Below are 14,423 nucleotides of genomic sequence, written 5' to 3'. Positions count from 1 at the left end.
CAGGAATTGGTGACCCCTGTGAGCCCCTCACTGACCTTGAGAAGAAGTGGTAGCTGAGGCCAACCAAGCAGGTGACTTCCCCCAAAAGTCAATTTATCAGATGCGTCTCTGTAAATATTCTCTCCAAGTCCATGGCTTGTCCTCTGATTCGCTTGACACTGTCTTTCGTAGAGCAGGAGTTTTTTATTCTTAATGAGGTCCAACGCATCAAGGACTTCTTCCATGGATCGTGATTTTAGGGTTGTCTCCAAAAGTTGTCACCGTCCCCCAGACCACTGGGTTTTCTCCTGCGTTATCGTCCAGGAGTTTTACTGTTGGGCATTGTATATTTAGGCTTGCGATCCATTTTGAGTTAATTTTCGTAGAGTGTAAAATGTGCGTCTGGATTTTCTTTTTCTTTTTTTGCACGTGGCAGTCAAGCTGCTCCGGCACTGTTTGTCGAAAAGCCCGTCTCTGCTCCATTGTGTCGCCGTTGCTCCTCCGTCAGAATCCGTTATGTTCATGTGGGCCTATTTCTGGGTCCTCTACTCTGTTCCATTAAGCGATTGGCCTATTTCACCAATACCACACTGTGCTGATCACTGTAGCCCTACGGAGGTAATCCCCTCACTGCTGTTTGGCCGGCAGTTTCTCTCATCGCCAGGTGCTGGACTTTGTCAGGTACTTTTCCTGCAGGATCATGTGGGTTTTCCCTTCGGTCTGTTGATGTGATGGATTCCGTTGGTGGATTTTTAAGTGTTGAACCAGCCTTGCACACTTGGGACGAACCCCACTTGGTTGTGGTGTGTAATTCTTTTATACATTGTTGGATTCGATTTGCACATATTTTGTTGGGAATTTTTGCATCTATGTTCAATGACAGATATTGGTCTGTGGTTTTCTTTTCTTGTAATGTCTTTGTCTGCTTTTGGTATCAGGGTGATGCCGGCCTCATAAGATGAGTTAGAAAGTATTCCCTCTGCTTCTGTCTCCTGAAAGAGATTGTAGAGAGTTGGTATAATTTCTTCCTCACCTGTTTGGTAGAATTCGCCAGGGAACCCATCTGGGCCTGGTGCTTTCTGTTTTTGAAGGATATTCATTATTGGTTTAATTTCTGTAGTAGATGCAAGTCAATTCCAATAGTCTATTTCTTCTTGTGTGAGTTTTGACAGATTCTGTTATTCAAGGAATTGGTTCCATCTAGGTTATTAATTCAATCTTTAAAAAAGATGATTAAAAAAAAAAAACCCATGTAATCCACTGTTACATCTGCTTCTTGTGGGAAGGGTGCCTGACTGTAGACATTCCCACCTAGTTCTGCCTTCCCCTCTGTCCTCTGCGTGCCTTTCTGCTCCTTGGCTATGTGCTCGGTGCTCATAAGATGCTGAAACCCAGACTAGGATGGGGTAGGGCCCAGGAAGTCAACTCAGGACCACCAGATGTGGAACCAGCCCTGGCCCGGCGGCTCAGTCAATTGGAATGTTGTCCAGTAACCAAAAGGCTGCAGGTTCTGCTCCCGGTCAGAACCTGCTTAAGTTGCATCTTGGGTTCCGGTGGGGTCATATACAGGAGGCAACCAAATGATGTTTCTTCCTCTCTCTCTGAACTCAATAAAACTGCCCTGGCTGGTATGGCTCATTGGGTTGAGTACCGGCCTGCCAGCCGAAAGGTTGCCGGTTGGATTCCTAGTCAGGGCATATTCCTGAGTTGCCGGCTGAGTCCCCAGTTGCAGGCTTGTGAGAGGCAACCAATTGATCTCTCTCTCGCACATCAATGTTTCTCTCCCTCTCTTTCTTCCTCCCTTCCTGTCTCTAAAATAAATAAATAAAAAATCTTAAAAAATTTAAAATTCAATAAACATATTCTCGGTGAAGATTTAAAATATATTTTAAAAGATGCGGAACCAGAACGACCAGGTATGGACGGAGGGCCCACAGGCAGACACCTGTGCAGACTGTTCCCAAGTGAGGGCGTTCCCCCACCACCAGGGGACGCGCTGCCGCAGGCGAGCCGAGGCGAGGGTCGCGGTCTGGTTCCTCCCGCCGTCCGGGACAGTTTTCTGGGTCCACATCCCATGACGGTTCTCAGGTGCCTGCCCGGAACTCCGGGACCAGTGGCCTGCGCTGGTCCCCGCCCACTGAGAGGTCACTGCGAAAGAGCGCTCGGCGGTGCAGGGTGGGCTTGCCACAGGCTTCCTGTCCTGGGCACCCCCGTTAGGAGCCTCGGGCATGGACGCGGGGCAGCAGCCAGGAACTCGCTGGAGCCTCCTCCTCCTTCCCAGGCCCCGTCCCAGGCTGGGTGGGGGTGCGGTGGAGGCCCCGCGGGGAGGAGGGTTCCAGGGAGACATCACCACGCTGCAGGTGGGGTGGGCTGGGGGCGCCTGGTGCTTGAAAGCCAGGAACAGGTGAAACTACTTCTCGGTGACGGAAGAATCTAGGACGCGTTTACCCATGGGGAGGGGGAGGGGCGTGGCGGGGCTTCCGGGGGCGGTCGCACCGGCTCACGGGGTGGAAATGTTTCCAGCTGTGCATTAATGATTTGCATGTATTTCTGCGGGTGTGCTATGCTTCGCTTAAACATCCTCATGGAATGGCTCCGCGTAGAAATGGCTCCTTACTTGGATGCTGTCAGGGGCCTTAGACCAGCGAGACGCGCTAAGGGCTCGGGACTGACAGCAGGGACAGGACAGCAGACGCCCCCCATCCCACCCCGTCTCTGGGCCCCTCCTCTTTCTCCGAGCGCCCATCCCCCCTGCCCTGCCGTCCCTGCGTAGGAGCAGCAGGCCCAGCTCCACCCTAACTGGCTCTGTAAGATTTCTTCATCAAATTCCTGGAAAACAGGCCTCCTTCCTCGCTCACTGCGCCTCACTTAACCAGAGCAGCGCGCGAGTTTGTCCCTCCGCGTGGACTGGCAACAAGTAAAAGAAAAACGGAAAGAATATCTGCCTTCGTCTCAGCGACTAGGGGTCCGTCAATCGTGGAAGTAGCCAGCTGCAAAGGACACAGTGAGCCTCGGTTCCGGGAACTCGGACTGGCAGGCGGTGGCACACGCGGTAATTCCAATCATCGATTTGGCTCTGGAAGGAATTAGTAACAGGAGTCCTCAGGGGCGTGGGGCCCAAAGCCAAGTGGTTACTTTAAACTACTTAAAAAAAAAAAAAAAAAGAAAAGAAAAAGAATTATTTGGAAACCACTTAGATGTAGAGTTCACTAAATGACAAAAAAATCAAACTGTCTAGCCCTGGCCAGGTGGCTCAGCTGGTTGGAGCGCCATCAGGTACACCAAAGGGTACACCAAAACGTTTCCGGTTCGCTCCCCGGTCAGGGTCCTCGTGCAGAGGCAAATGAGGTTTCTCTCTCACACAGATGTTCCTCCTTCTCTCTCTAAAATCAGTCAGCATATCCTTGGGTGAGGATTAAATAAATAAATAAAAGTAAAGTCGTACCCAGTCACCTTTAAAAACAAAAAAAGAAAAATCAAACCATCAAGTGTGGTGAGGTGGGAGGTGTCTCGGATACCGGAGAGTGAAATGAGAGAGGGCCTAGGTCTCCGCTCCACCCCGCGCTCCCGCAGCAACAAAGCGCCTGAAGCTAGAGAAGAGTCCCCAGCTGGAAGAATGTTTCCGAGGGGAAACGACCTGTCGCCAGAGGAGAAATAAGACCAGCTCTGGATATCATTTCCGTTTATAAACACATTTGGAAGCGTACAGATGCAGAAGGAAGAGAAGCCTGATGCGAAGTGGCCACTGCCTCACAAGAGAAGTGGATTCTGGTGTTTTACATCATTCTGCGCTTCACCGAGACAGCTGTTCTATTCCACGATTAGCAAAGACTGGACAGGCCACGGCCGGGTTGCAGGGCCTGATGAGGGGTAAAGCTTCGGCACCCAAGCGTGATTCGAGAACCACAGGCACCCACACCACTGGGAGCCTGTGAGGCCCCATCTGGCCCCACTCCAGACAATGCGTTCAACAGGACATGTGCGGAAGTGGCCTTGTGCCGCGGTGACTGTCGTCCCAGGAATAACTGAGGAGCGAAGGTGCTACGCGAGAACACGTGTAGGAGAGGTGCTGCCGAATGCCTTTCACGGAAGGACAGGGGTAGACAGTGACGATCATTTGCACTCAGTTTACATGCAGAGATACCTTGCGACGCCCGTCTCGGAGGTCGGCCGAGGTCACCCGTGTCCCTAAACACGGGGAGTACGATGCTGTGTGTGTGTGTGTCAACATGCTGCCCGTGAGCGCCAGTACTGTGAGGAAGCCAGAGGAGGGCAGCTCAGCCCTTCAGTTACATGCTCTGCAAGCTAAGTGTGATTACAGACCCTCAGTGCAAAGCACACCACGGCCCGAATTTGATGAAACGGGTAACGTTCGGCATCCAGAGGAACACGGGGCAGTCTGACTGTGGCGCTGTCCTTCCGGCTGCCATTCAGAAGCCACCCAGGTGCTGAGGCACCTGTGAGGCAGGAGACAGCACAGGACGAACTCTGAGACTGCAGTACTGTCACTGGCCAGCGTCTAGCATCCTGGTTGCCAGGAAACGCCTTTCACTACTTAGGTGGATTAAATAGTAAACCGAGGCAGGGAGGAGGCAGGAGACAGGTCTCACACGCTGACTCAGCAGTCCTGAGCCTGGTCTGACAATATCGCCAGGTGTTCCAACATCACTAGAAACACTGTTAGCTTTCAAGAAAGAAGAGAAGCCCTTGAAATTCTATGTAGCATTTCCACTATCTGGGAAAGAACGCCTTGGACTGTGCTTTCATCCCAGGGCCTGGAATGCGGGACAGGGTCCCCGGTGCCCAGAGAAGAATCCCGGGAAACAGCTTTGGTGAACTGTCTGCCTCTGGTCACTGTCTGTTTTACGAGGGAGTCCCTGATGCTTACAGAAGGAGCCCATAAATAACTTTGGGTACCTGCCCCAATTTTAATTAACCGCCTCCTGTCACGAATTTGTTTTCCAGCAAGATGAACAAATGGAGTCTGGAGCAAGATAAGGATTCGGGCTGACAGACCCCGCACATGCCTGAGTTTGGGTGGTCAGGACCCCCGGTGTGGGAGAGCTGGCACCACATGTACCCGTTAATCAGTATGTGACTGTTTTCTCCCATGCCCCCAACTGTGTGCGTCCTCAGAACAAAGGTCTCTCTCTCTCTCTCTCTCTCTCTCTCTCTCTCTCTCTCTCTCTCTCGGGGTCTGGGGGCGCTCTTGATGCTCTTGGCTCCCTGGCCACTGGGCTTCAGGCCCCCCCGGGGGGCTTGCCACCCTGGTCTTTAGCTCTGACTTCTGCCGCCCTGCTTTGCCCTGAAACTTCGACTTTCACCCCTACTCTCCCCAGTCCCGTTCTCTTCCATGGGAACGGGTCACTAATAAACTGATTACACACTACTAGATTTGATGATCTGTAATTCTTTACCTGCGTCAGCAAGAAGAACCAGGTCTCTCCTGTCAACCTGGGCCGTGGGTAGGAATCCACACAGAGACCCCCCTTTAAGTCACAATGCATTCTACATTAGTCTGTTCTTAGAGGCACTTGGTAGGTGGGCAATGCTAAGCTTAAGTGTTTTAAAAATACAAGCATGGAAACTAGTATGAAAATCAATTTTAAAAAGTCACTCTGCATTTAGCCATTCCTACGAAAGTGCTAGGCAGGATAGGGAGCAAACCACCGCAGGGAGGGAGACACACACGCCTCACCCATTAACTCAGCAGTTGTGAGCCTGGTCTGGTAAGATTGCCAGGTGTTCCGAAAATCACAGGAAAAACGGTGATAGCGCAGGAGGGGAGCCCATGAAGTTCCGAGTGTATCCTTTCCACTAGCTGGGAAAGAAAGCCTTTGAAACTGTGCATTCGTCCCACGGTCTGGAGAGGGGAGGAGGAGGGGGAACCTAGAAGCTGGCTACCAGCATGAGACCCCTAAATCCTGATGGTCGGGCCGCAGACCAGCTGGGTGCCCGCCCGCAGCTCCGTGCTCCAGCGTGTTTCATAAATGAACCTGCTATCTCCGTTCCACCGTACGTGTTGTCTCTCGCCCGAATTAATCTCCTCGAAGGGAGACAAGAATCCGGGGGCCGGGGATTCCCCTGACTCGGTCTCAAAAGCACGAATGGGAAACTCAGAAACTGGGCTGAAGGCCCTCTTCTCCGGCGTCGGTGGATCTGGGAGTCCAAGGGTGGACCGCGTGGTTCTCCACCCCGAGGGCCCATCCTGGGGAAGCTCCAGGGGCGACCTGAACAAGCCGCAGCTGTCACCACTTCCACCCACCTGCGCGCACACCTGGGCCAGCCCTAGACTGTGACCTCCGGGACTGACCCTGCCCCCGCGGCCCTTCCCAACGCCGGGCGCTCGCCGCGGCAGGGGTGGCCACTGAGGAGGCACCGGAGCACCTGCGCGCGGAGCACCTGCGTCCGTAGGCGGCGCTGGGACGTGGCAGAGCCTCACGGCGGCTCCGGGAGCAGGTGACTCGCGCGGGGACGAGTCACCACTGAGTGGCGCCTAGGCATCCTGCCAGGACGCGCGTCTGGGCTTCCTCTGGAGGGCCCGCCGGCGCTAGGTCAGAGCGGCGCCCGGGACGCGGTCCCGTGGGGAGGCAGCGCGGAAGGGGGACACGTGGACGCCTCCCTTCCCGCGGCGGCGAAGGAAGCGCGCGGCGCAGCACTGCTGGTCCACAGGAAGGGAAGGTTCCGGTGGGGGCCTCGGGACGTCCAAGGCGCCGCCAATTCTGCCCAGGCGCGGACCAGTCCCCGCCCTGCCTGCGCCCCTCCCGGCCTTGCTACCAGGGCTTCCAAATGCTGAGTTGCCTCCGCCCGGGGGAACCCAAGCCCAGACTAGGTCTCAGGCCCTGGGCCCTGGAGGGTGGGAAAAGGTGCCCGAGAAGGATGGTCCAGGCGGCAGGGCGGAGAAAGGTGGAGAGGGTCAGCCAAGGCGGAGCAAGTGCCCCAGGCGACGACCCCTGCCTCCAGGTCCCGCTGGCCCTGCTCCCAGCGGATCCAGGGCGGGTGGGGGCTCCAGAGGGGCTGCAGCGGCTCCGGGTCCCTTGCCCCTCCAGCAGGGAAGTCTCAGAAGGAGTCGGATGCGCAAAAGACACTGGGTGGGCAGCCTAGACCCTGGCTTAGGGACAGCTACCCCGTGGGAGGCCCTTAATTATCGCTGATTAACTGGTGGATTGAACGGAGGATGGAAAGTTAGGAGTCAGCTCTTCCTTCCACTGGGCCCTGGGTTTCCAGGAAGGATGTCCTCCCTCCACCCTTCTCCTGCGGCCTTCACCCTGAGGCAGTCCAGAACTTTCCGAGGGCTGGCAGGCCCACGTGGGTCCCAGGCATCAGGTTGGTTTCTGGGGTCCCCCATGAACTCTCAGAAAACCCAGCTCCCTGAGAGCCCCTGGGACAGGGGTCCTGCAGGTGCTGCTGCCCGCCCCCCCCAGCCCTCCCCCTTCACGAGGGACCCTCGGGGCACTGCGGCCAAGGCCCACTGCTCCTTGGTGGAAACCGGTGCAAAAAATCCCAGGGCCACAAACACAGGGCAATTCACACTCCGGCTTAGACAGAGCTTCCTTGAACACGCCCTTGAACCCCCAGTCCAAGCAGCTTCTGTCTGTTCTCCCTGCACCTGTGTCATTCAAAGCCCTCGAGGTGAGGCGTTCTGAGTCCGTGTACAGGGTAAAGTGGCGGCGATGGCAGCTTTGCACCTGACTTTGCCAAGACGTGCCTACCTGGGGCAGTGATGGAGGGGGAGGCGGGAAGCCTCAGGCAGGGGCCAGCTCTGCCCCCCAGGGCCCCGGCCGGGCTCCCTCCAGGAGAGGCCTCCGAGTTCCCCAGGCCTGGTCGTGGCAGAACTGCAGGGAGGGCAGTAACGGGAGGCTGGTGGGGTCTCCAGTCTGATGCCAGAGCTTACATCCATGGGGCAGGTGGCTGGGAAGGGAAATTGCTGAGCAGCCTGCAGCCCCCGGAGCCTGTAGCGCCTCTCCTGCTGGGGAGGAGCTGGAGGTTGGAGAGACATGGCCCCCACCCCCTCCCAGCCTGGGCCGAAGCCTCAGGCCAGTTCAAGGCTCCTGGGCACCATGAGGCCAAGGCCGAGGGAACGAGACCAGGACAGGGGACTGGGAACAGGGGGTACCTGGACTACGGTGTGAAGTTTGCCCGCCCCTACGTCATTCCGCACTAGGCGCTACAGCCTTTCAGATGCCACAGGCTCAACAGGCAGTTAGCAACTTCATCGGGGCACCGAAAAAGGCAATATACCAGGATACACCAGGGTTTGCTTCAGAAAGGCACCCGGTTATTCAGACACTCAGCCAATACCATCAGTTTCACATTCCGAAAATTCAGGGGTTTTCAAAACAAAAAATTCAAAACAAACGCCATGGGACTTATGGGACAACGGGGTTGGGCAGGACACTCAAGACACAGTGACACATGAAAAATAGATAGGAACCTTAAAAAGGATAGCAGCGCTGTGCGTGTTGAATTGTTTTTAAAACATACCTAACTGCGACAATGAGTGTGGCCCTTTATCTGAACCGGCCTGACGCCCGCGAGTGGAAGAAAACACGGGAAGGGCTGCAGCTCAGCAACGTGAGGCAGCCCGGAGGTCGGAGTGCGCCTGAGGGCGCGGTGGCCCACAGCACGGGGTCACCGGGTGGCTGGGGGGGGTCTGTGTGTGTGCTCTGTGCGTCCCCTCCCCCCTCGGTCCAGCTGGTGGGGTTGTCTGTGATCGCCTAGTGTTTCCCACAGACGAAATCTCACAAAATGCAAATTTCATGTTATGTTCACTTTTTTCCCTAATTGTCCGAGTGCTGTGGAAAGCAGTTCACCTATTTGGACCAAGTGCTATAGCTGAAGCGTGTTACAGAGTTCCCACCACAGGGGAGGCACCGCTCTTCAACCTGCACACTCAGCAGTGAGCAGATACTGTCTCCGCCCTCGTGGGTGTTACACTGTAAAGGGGGAGACAATAAACACAAAAATAATGTCAGGTACTAACTATAGTTGTATCCCGTGCCAGGAGGGCCCAAATTCATATGTTGACACCTAACCCCCAAAGTGATGGGGTCAGGAGGTGGGGCCTTTGGGAGGTGATGAGGTTGTGGGGGGGGGCTTCATGAGTGGGATTAGTGCCCTTAGGAAAGAGACCCCAGATTGCTCCCTGATCAAGTGGGGACCCAGTGAGAAGACAGCTGTCTGCGGACCAGGAATCGGGCCTCACCAGATGCTGAATCTGCCAGCGCCTTGACCTTGGACTTCCCAGCTTCCAGAACTGTGACAGGAGATGTTTTTGTTTAAGTGCCCAGGCTCTGGTATTCTGTTATAGCAGCTTGGGCTGATACACACAGCGGGCCAGTAAGCGATGGGTTTGTGGTAGGTGCAACTGTAGACTCCAAAGAGCTGTATGTTGAATTTGTAGCCTCTTACAGGTTGATGTGTTAGTTTCCTGGGGCCACTGTTAACCACGTCCCACAGACTGGTCAACAAAAATAGACTGCTTGCTCCCAAGATCATGTCCCTTGTCATAGATTCGGCTTTAGGATGGAACTCGAATTAAGAGAGTTAATACCGGGCCTGGCCCTGGGAGGAGAAACTCAGGGTGGGGTTCTGAGATCGCACACCTTTCAGACCCCACTGGAAGGACCTTGTTGCTAGTGGTGAGCGAGCAGGTGATACAGCTCGGCCTGTGGCAGTTGCGTGACTCACCAGGCGTGGGTGAGGCTGTGGTACAGCTGGAAGGTGACGCATGGGTGTACAGGGTGGGGGGGGCGTTAATTGCATCAAAGGTGATAGTAATTAGGACTGTGGGACTGTCTGAGTTTTGTTAATGGCTTTAAAAGCCTCAAAAAAAAAAAAAAGGTATTAACAGCAGGCTCAGATGAACCAACTATCAATTTAAGGTGCGGCTCGAGAGTCGGCAGCCTCGTGGCCCCGTGAGGGCCCTCGTCTCCTGCAGGCCTGGCACGGGAGGCGCAAGTCGGGCCCGGGACCACTCACCAGGCCGAGTGGTGTGGCTTTCCCTTCTCTTCAGCTGCAGCTGACCTGCTGTTCCACCTCTCAACGGACGGGGGGGTGGGGTTCGTGTTAATTCAAATAGAAGAGTATTGTTTTCCACAAGATTTTTTTCAGGGGGGGATCTCAAATTAGTTGACCACACTTTAAAGACTTCTGTTCATTGCTTGTATCTTTAAGATTTTGTTTTATTCCTTGAAACACGTAAAGCAATTATTTTGTATGTCCGATGACACGAATGTGTGCAGTTTTCCGGATGCACTTTCCTTGTCTGGCGTTTCCAGGGGCGCTCACCCCGACGGGCGCTTCCCTCTGTGTGTTCTGTGACTTTTCAACAGTGAGGTACCTGTGTCCCCTCAAAAGTCACTTGTGGGAAGCTGTTGAAACCTCGATCAAACTTGCACTTCTCCAGAGGACATTTGCAGCTACCGGTTTTTAAAACAGATTTTTAGTTTCATTCCTTTGCAGTCAGACTGTCTTGTAAGATTTCTCTATTTAGAAGTCAAGCTGTCTGTTGTGTTCGAGCGCTAAGAAATATTGCACGTTAAGGGTGGTCTATGCACCGGTTACAGAAAAGCATACGCTGGGATTGGCCACATGCCCCGACTGACTGAGGGGCCCGACGCCCCCTGTCATCTCTGAGCCCTGCTGTCAGAGAGCAGGAAATCCAGGCTCCGTCAGTGTCAGAGCGAGGAGGGCTGGGCCGTGGCACCCCCAGCACAGGGCAAGCATGGGTGTCTCCACCTGCAGCCAGGCTGCAGGTCCCCTGAAGCCCTAAGGCACCTGCTTGTGCCTGAGACAGAGGGCAGCAGTTTCCCCAGGTGGACCAGCTGGGACTCAGTGCCCAGGCCCTACTGCCACCCACCCCCCACACCCCGGCCTTCTACCTGGGAGATCAGGGAACAGCAAGAAGGTTCTGTAGCAGGAGAGGGACTGTTGGTAGGGGAGTTGGATCGGAGGAGCCTCTCTGTGAGGAGGATGACCCCGCATCTCCTCCCCAGGCTCTCCCCGTTTCTGCGCAGGCACACTCCTCCATCGTGAAAGTGAGCGGGTGTGGATGGGGAGCTGGGCGATCACTCTACTCTCGGTCAGGACGGCACCATGGGAAGCCAAGGAAGGATTGTATGGGGCAGTGACATAATGGTTTACATTTTATACGGGCTCTGCTCAGCAACCAGAGTGGGACGGAGGGGGCCAGAGCGAAGGCCAGGACACGAGGGACCTGCGACCTCAGGCACAGAAGGGGACCAGGGGCCCCTTGACATTCTTCCCCTGCAGCCGCTTCACAGGCTTTCCCTTCCTGGGGTCCTCCCAGCGCCTGGGAGAGGGGCCCCAGCTGTGCAGCCAGTCAGGCCTGACCTTGAGCGAGGCCAGCCTGGCTCCCAGACGCCCGGCTGGATCAGAAAGGGTGGGGAAAGCGTGCGTTTCCCGGGTTGACGTGGAAAGATCAGGTTACCTCCTGGGCAGCAGAACAAGGGGCTCTTCTCGGGAGGGCGAGCCGGGGGATGGGGGGTAGAGGGCCGGGACTGACAGAGGGACCAGGCTGGACGTCCAGGGGCCAGGGGACGAAGACCCAGCCGAACAGCTCGGGCATCGAAGCCTGGGTAGAGGGGCGGCCAGGGACGTGGAGCCTCCGGGCCGGGGGCGGGGAGGAGCGAGGGGCGGAGAGGGGCGCAGCGAGTGAGCTCCAAGCGCGGGACGCAGATCCCGGCTGTGCGCCCGCGAGGCCGCGCTCCCAGCGCCTCCCCACGCCCCCCGCCCGGCCCACCCGCACGCAGCTCGGACCCCGCCCGCGCGCCATTCTCGGCCGTCGGTCTGCCGCGCTGGCCCGCCAAGGGCTCCCGGGTGGTGCTGCTCGGCGGCGTGGCTGTGGGCAAGACAGCGCCGGCCACGCAGTTCGCCTGCGGGCGCTTCCCCGAGCCGTGCGAGCCGTCGGTGGAGGAGCTCTTCAGCAAGGTGATCGAGGTGGATGCGGCGCCCGCGCTGCTGGAGATCGTGGACGCCGTGGGCGCCGAGCACCTGGTCACCCTCAAGGACCTCTACATCAAGAACAGCGACGGCTTGGTGGCGCTGTACAGCGTGTGCAGCGCCGCCTCGTTCCAGGAGCTGCGGCCGCTGCGGGAGCGCGTGGGCCGCCTGTGCGGGCCCAAGGCAGTGCCGCTCGTGCTCGTGGGCACCGAGGCCGACCTGCACGCCGAGCGCCAGGTGCTGACGGCGCGGGGCTGCGCGCTGGCGCGCGAGTGGCGCTGCCCGTTCCTGGAGGTCACGGCCAAGAGCACACTGATGGTGCACCAGGTGTTCACGCAGGTGGTGCGCGAGATGGAGGCCCCGCCCCGTCCGAGCAGGGGGTCCGGGCCGAGCCCACAAGTGCCCAGTGTCCGTGGCCGTCGGAGAGATTCATAGGCCAGTAGCGACCGCGCCGTTTTAATGTGCGTCTGTCTATGTTCCTTCCCAAACTCAGAATTCCTGCTCTGCCTTTTTAAAAGAAAGTCATCCAGCCGTCAGCAAGTGCTTCCTTCACGCTTTACTCACTCAAACCCGCGCTGCAGACTCCTCGGCGCTTCTCAGTCTTCTGAAAGCTTTGCAATTCTTCCTCGAACCGTGCTTTAAGAAACCAAAAATCGAATATTTCCCCCCCATAGGGAGAGAGTACTTACCCTTTTCTTCAAGTCGAAATTGTTGCAGAATTAAAAAAATAATAATAATCAACAGCTTCAAGTGTCATCCTCGGACATTTGAAATTGATTGAGGAACATGAACTAGAGTTTACGCCTGGGACTCAGTGAGGCTTGAATTTAAGTCTTGAATTGCAGCGGTGATATTTTCCTCTGCGTTTCTAAATGCAGTTATGCCACGCCAGGGATGGGTTAGAAAGGGTTACTGTAACTCTGGGAGGGGAGAAGTTGTCCTTCACGCACACAGCTCAGCTGGGCCTTCTCTTCTGTGATTGACAGCCAGTCCGTTTCTGCATCGGTAAATTCGGTGATGATAAAAGGACTTCAGAAGGTGACAGTTTTTAATATTTGCCTTTCGGGTACTTGAAGCTGCAGTGTGTCGAGTGTCCACACACTGTCTCTTTGCTTTTCGGCCCTTTCCAGGAAACGAGGGTCCCTAGGTGGCACCTCGAGTCCCTGAGTGTTTTTGCGAAAGTGCTTCCAGCACCAGTGGCTTACTTGCCACTGGGCTGAGCAGGACGTGCTGAGTCTGGATACCTGCACAGGGGGACAGGGACCTGGACACTGACCGGCACGGAAGCAGATCACCTCCGGCTCTTTCTGCCCAGTCTTCACATGATGATACCAGAGGCTTTTCTTGCGCTGGTGTAAAAATACTGTTTTATAGTGAAAAAAAAAAGTGCCTTTGATAGGAGTTGCTTGTACTCCTTTGCACAAGGTAACAATTTTACCTCACCTGCTGCAGCCAATTTTTCAAATTTAAAAACTTCACCATTTGATCACCCTTCTAAAAAGAAATAAACAAAAAAGCTCAAAACGGTGCCTGGGATCTGGAATAGTTCCTTTTGTTAAAGGAAAGTTATCTATAAAACTGATGGTTGGAAGAACCAAGATGGCGGCGTAGGTAGACACACTGCGCCTCCTCGCACAACCAGAACTGACAGAAAATTGAACAGCAAGGGGGACCGACACCAAGGAAATAGAAAATAAACATTCATCCAGACTGGTAGGAGGGGCGGAGACGGCACCGGGGTGGAGAGGACTCGCGTGGCTGTGGCGGGACTGAGACTGGCGGAGTGTGGGACAAATGGCGCAGGCAGTCTGAGCACTAGCAGACCCTGCGGCCACACATTTGCACAGATAAACCCAGAGGGCCGGACTCAGAGTGGCAGAGAGTGGGGCAGGCAGAGTGGCGGGTAGCACCCTGTGGCACCACATTCGCCCACAGATAAACCGGACGAACGGTGGGCAGCGAAGCGGACCGCGCAACCCAGGGCTCCAGCTCGGGGAAATAAAGCCTCAAACCTCTGATTGAAAGCGCCCCTGGGGGTTGGGGCGGCAGCAGGAGAGACTCCCAGCCTCACAGGAGAGGTTGTTGGAGAGACCCACAGGGGCCTAGAGTGTGCACAGGCCCACTTACTCGGGAACCAGCACCAGAGTGGCCCAGTTTGATTGTGGGTATCAGAGTGAAAGATTGAAATCTGGAGGACAGTGAGGTGGGCGCCATTGCTCCCACTCGGCCCCTCCCCCACCTACAGCGTCACAGCGCAGCGACCAGCATTACCCCGCCCCGGTGAACACCTAAGGCTCCGCCCCTTAAAGTAACAGATGCGCCAAGACAAACAAACAAACAAAAATGGCCCAAATGACAGGACACTTCAAAGCTCCAGAAAAAATGCAACTAAGCGACGAAGAGATAGCCAACCTAACGGACGCACAGTTCAAAGCACTGGTTATCAATATGCTCACAGACTTGGTTGAATCTGTTCGAAA

The 14,423-nt window shown here is 55.7% G+C and overlaps 1 pseudogene; it reads left to right on the top strand.

The window, feature by feature from the left end:
* Nucleotides 1-8,475: 8,475 nt before the first annotated feature.
* Nucleotides 8,476-12,742, top strand: LOC128780066 (ras-related protein Rap-2c-like; annotated as a pseudogene).
* The last annotated feature ends 1,681 nt before the right edge of the window (nucleotides 12,743-14,423 follow it).

The sequence above is a fragment of the Desmodus rotundus genome, unplaced genomic scaffold, assembly GCF_022682495.2.
Source record: "Desmodus rotundus isolate HL8 unplaced genomic scaffold, HLdesRot8A.1 manual_scaffold_192, whole genome shotgun sequence".
NCBI lineage: Eukaryota > Metazoa > Chordata > Mammalia > Chiroptera > Phyllostomidae > Desmodus > Desmodus rotundus.
Note: the sequence above shows the minus strand (reverse complement) of the source record. Positions and strands in the feature narration are given on the sequence as shown.